The sequence below is a fragment of the Cornus florida genome, unplaced genomic scaffold, assembly GCF_030987335.1.
Source record: "Cornus florida cultivar Cherokee Brave unplaced genomic scaffold, ASM3098733v1 CherokeeBrave_3.0.0_Hap2_Chr10, whole genome shotgun sequence".
Classification (NCBI taxonomy): Eukaryota; Viridiplantae; Streptophyta; class Magnoliopsida; order Cornales; family Cornaceae; genus Cornus; species Cornus florida.
Window position 1 is genome coordinate 66,460,661 of NW_026775580.1, and position 5,358 is coordinate 66,466,018.

The 5,358-nt window shown below is 34.8% G+C and overlaps 1 pseudogene; it reads left to right on the top strand.

The window, feature by feature from the left end:
• The first annotated feature begins 2,505 nt into the window (after positions 1 to 2,505).
• Positions 2,506 to 5,137, top strand: LOC132277745 (patatin-like protein 2; annotated as a pseudogene).
• The last annotated feature ends 221 nt before the right edge of the window (positions 5,138 to 5,358 follow it).

Here is a 5,358-nt window from a genome sequence, read left to right on the forward strand (position 1 = left end):
TTATAGCCTTGGAACTCTGTCCATTCTTCATGGACCTTGTACATATCTTTTTTCTTCTTATAATATAGTGGTATTTTCTTTAATTCTCAAAACTTATGATTGAGAGTTTAAACATTAGGAATTTTTATATATAAATGTACTTATTGGCTCATATTTACACTATGATGTAGCTAAAGTCCCATAGTTTCGAAAAAAATAAAATTAACCAAATTAATTATGTGGACATGAGCTTTCACTATTCACTATAATTTATTATCCAAAATAACCTTTCACTTTTAAAATCAAATTGCCCATTTCATTAATTAACCCAGACAAAGCCTATAATTTTTGTTAGGGCACTGATTTGTTCATTCCCCTCCGTCGCTGCTTCTCTCTTCATTCAGTCTTCAGATATACATTACACAATCATATATGTAATCTCGGCCTTCGGCATGAACTGCCCAGGTAACATGTGTCTTCTGCATCAAATTTTAGTTGGTACCTTCCCGGAGAGCAGCCCCATCTTCAAAAAATTAAACACAAGCTTAATGATATATATATATATATATATATATAGAACCGACCATGTATGATCGAGGAAAACCAGATAGAGAGAGATGGAGGAAAACCAGATGAGACCCAGTAAGTCTGCAAATTTTTTTTTTTTTTGAAAGCTAAAAGTCTGCAAATGTTGTTGTTGTGTCATCGAGTCCATTTTCCCCATATATCGAACCAAAGCTTCAAGCTTCAAGACGCTAGATGACCTTATCACTTTGGCCTCGTCGTTTCGAGCCATTTGAGACGGACCAATGGCTTGTTTTTGTTACTTTGTTTTGTATGAGCGGAACAACATTTGCATGGGATGTGGATGGAAGGCGGTGAAGAGCTTCTGCTCATTGGAGAAGAGGAATTTTTGACCGTTGGGGGCGGCATATATGTGTAATGTATATCTGAGGGAAGAGAGAAGCGGCGGGGGCATGAACACAACCATTGCCCTTAAAAGAAATTTGGGCTTTGTTTGGGTGAATTAATGAAATAGGGCAGTTTGGTAATTTGGTTTAAAAGGTGAAAGGTTATTTTGGACAATAAATTGTAATGAACAGTGAAATTCACGTCCACATCATAAATTTAGTCAAATTTTTTTTTTCAAAACTATATATATGACTTTGACTACATAGTGTAAATATGACCCCATAAATATATTTATATGTAAAAATCCCTCAATAGTAAGCCAAATGGGCATGATAATTTTTTAGAACTCAAATAAATAAATAACATAATAATTACAATAGGCCCATATTGAAGCCCAAGCAGCTAGCTATCAACAAGAAGAAGAGGGCGAAACAAGAATTGTCCCAGAACTAATGATCAGGAATAGCCGTTGATAACGACCTCTATTATAGCTGTTATCAATGGCTATACAAAACAATTCCGGTAACCTAGGTTATGAAATCGATGATCGATCAATTCATTAATGGACTGCATCCTGTGGTATACAGTGAGATTGAAGCTTCCATTCTGAGAGAAGGTCAGTGCCAAACAATAATTAAACTCTATGCGGATAATTGAATGTAGAATTCTGCAGATGTCTCACCATTCAAATGCATTCCTCGGATGGATTTTCAACATCATTGCTTGTAGTCACTTTTGGGACAATAGATCATTAGATTGTTGTGGCTGACAGGAATTCTTACATATTCATGAGTTCAGTTTCTTAGCAGCTTCGCTAGATTTTTATTGATGGGGCGTATTAATGACAACATACCAACTGTCCAAATATTTTCTCCTTTAGAGGAAGGAAAGTTTGTAGCACGAAGAAAGTGATGTGCTACAAGAATGCAACTAACACTCCTCTTCTAGACTTTGTAAACTTTTTCGATTTCTAGATGCCTCAATAATTACGACCTAGTTAATTTGAATCTTTCATAGAACATTTCAATTCACCAATTACAATTAATTCTCCTTACCTAAAAAATGCTACAATAAATTATCTTATGGCCGAACCTCAAGTCTCATTTATAGGGCTGAGGAGCCAGTGCCATGAAACATGTTCGAATTTGAAATGATCAATTTTTCGTTGGACCTATTTCTAGGCCATACAATTTAATGTACATACCCTACAAACTATAACTTCGTCAAATTTGACTAAGAAAAGTCTCACATCCATATTTTTAACACTTTAATTGTAAATTATAGGTGCTTGCCTATTTACTCAAAAATTTAAATTATTGAGTAGTAATGCGCATACATATCCATTTATACCTATTTTACTTTCTATTCGGATCCGATGTTGGACAAATACTCATTGTAATATTTTTGAACTCGCAACGCCCTCTTTGTGGTTGGGTCACCTTGTCTATTCGGGTTGGATCACCCGGACTCCTCCGGGCTGAACGCTTGGTGTGACACCGAATTAAGAATTTGGTTTGACTCTGATACTAACGGTAACGGTTAAACACTTGCCTATTTATTCAAAAACTTAAACTATTGGGTAATATTACATACCCACCCATTTCACTTTCCATCTGGATTAAACGTGAGACAAATACTCCTTGTAACACCAAGCCTGTACAATAGAGTCTATCAATACTCTAACAATGCTATTTCAATGAGCATTAAAGTGTACAATAATAGTACTTCATTTCTCTGGGTTCTTTTGAAACTTCAAAACTACCTCCATTTTCTAAACACACACACTATCTCTTGCATTCCTTTTCCTGAACCTATCATGGAAGGATCAAAATCACCCTTGCAACCACTAACTTGTGGAAATGTAATCACTGTTCTTAGCATTTATGGAGGTGGCATAAGTGGGATTATCCCTGGGATAATTCTAGGCTTTCTAGAGTCGTAACTCCAGGTAAAAAAAAAAAAAAAAATCCTCAACTCATTCTGTAATCTCGTTCTTATTTCCATATGATACTTAATCACAGGACAAACAAGGCCATAATTTTTACAACAAATGTGACAGCGTTCCTGTAATTTTTAGTAAAATGCTACGATTGGGCTATTTAGTTGGTATAATTTTTCCTCACTTAAAAAAGAGGTGAGTGGTTCGAACCCCATACTGGCATTTATGGGTGCGTGAGAACTAAGTTTAACAATTAAATGTTCTAACTAATTCATGCATGATGGCATTGCCTGGTCTGGTGCAGAAATTGGACGGCGAGGATGCAAGAATTGTAGACTACTTTGACATTATTGCAGGAACAAGCACCGGTGGTTTTGTGACCAGGGACGGAGCCATTTAGATATATATTTTTAAGTAATGTATCTTGTTAATTTACATTTTTTGATATATAGACGCACAAAATTATACTACCGCCTCCACTAAAATTATTCAAAAAATTACACTATCGCTTCCCCTCACACAATTTTTTTGACTTCGTCTCTGATTGTGACTACCACGCTAACTACACCAGATGATGAAAAGAGCTGCCGCCCTAAATTTGCTGCAAAAGACATCAAGGAATTCTGCCTTGAACAATGCCCTAAAATCTTCCCTCAGGAAATGTACGGATGAGCTTAACCCTGAATGTCATGCCAATATGATCACTATATAATTAACATTATGCTATTATGTTTTGATTTGTAGTGGTCGATTTACTTGTGATACAAAAGAGATTATCAAGGCCCTATCAAGACAAAAATATGATGGCAAGTATCTCCATAATTTGATATTTTATCTTTTCAAAACGGAGTGTATGGATGACCACACGGCCTTGTTAACAATTTAAATGTTGGATTTGGGCTGGGTGTTTATGGGTCATGGGCTTGTTGCACTTCAGCATTGTATTTATTCCATTTGGGCTCGATACCTTATTGGGCCTGAATTTGTACCTTCCTACTTATTTATATAATTTGATATTTTATCTTTCAAAAAAACAAGTATCTCCATAATATTGTTAGGGAAAAACTTGAAAACACACGTTTGCACGAAACATTAGCTAATGTTGTGATCCCTACTTTTGACATCAAGATATTCCAGCCAACTATCTTCTCAAGCTATTAAATACATATCTGTGTATGTGACAATGGCTCCAACTCCTAATATTATCATATTTAAAATTAAACTTTATATTATCATTTTCATGACTCAGGTGAAGAACAATCCATGCCTAGATGCCTTGCTTTAAGATATATGTATTTCGACTTCAGATGCCACAACCTATCTTCCTGCCCACTATTTCGAAACAGGTGATTCCTAAGGGAAAGTGAGAAAATTTAATCTTATTGATGGTGGTGTAGCAACTAATAATCCGGTATGTTCTAATTAAATTGACATTGAATTTTAGCATATTTGAGGATCACCTTAGCAAATATAATGTACATCCTGATGATAAATTATTTTTGGTTTCAGGCTTCAGTTGCCATGGGTGAAGTGACATAGTCGATTAACTGGGGCAATCCTGAATTCGCTTCCATTAATCCGGACTATAATAGGTTTCTTGTTGTATCCTTAGGGACTGGTACGCCAAAAGCTAAAGAGAAATATGATGCAAATGAAGTAGCACAATGAAGTGTTTTGGGATGGTTGACAACTGATGGTTCCACTCCATTAGTGGATGTGTTTACTCAAGCAAGTGGTGATATGGTCGACTTTCACATTTCTACTATTTTTCAAGACCTTCAATCTGAAGATAATTACCTTCGAATTCAGGTATAAACATATATATACGTGCACAGACTATAATACTATATTCTAATTGCTATTATTTTTTTCTTAAATTCAATTTATAAACATTCCAAATTAAATTTTGTCCTTTATAATTTTGTTGAAAAAAAAAATGCCGGATGACACATTAATTGGGAACCTGTCATCGGTTGATATTGTAACTAAAGAGAACTTGGAAGATTTGGTGAAAGTTGGAGAAGACCTATTGAAGAAGCCAGTTTCAAGAATGAATTAGATACTGGTATTTGTGATCCCTTTAACAAGGGTACTAATGAGGAGGCACTTATAAGGTATATGTGTGTGTGTGTGTGTCAAACTTACAATATTGTAATTAAACTATAATGATAAATCAGCATCTCATGAGTTAATTTACCTAATTCATGTTTCTACTATTTGTTTAATATCTGTCGGTTGGCAAAAATTCTATCCAAAGAGAAGCAGTTTCGTGAAGCTAGATCGCCGCGTGTTGCAAATTCGAACTGATAAATTTATCAAGATTATTCATGTATTTTTAGGCAATATTGTAAAAATTGAGAAGAATGTATAAAACTATAATTGAGAAAACATATAAATTATATGTTTGTTTCATATTTACAACGTGTACTGTATAAAAGAATATATACAAAAAAAATGGAGAACAACCTTTCCTGAAACAAAGAACCTAAATAAGGAGAAGATATCGGACATCCCATGATTAGTGGGAT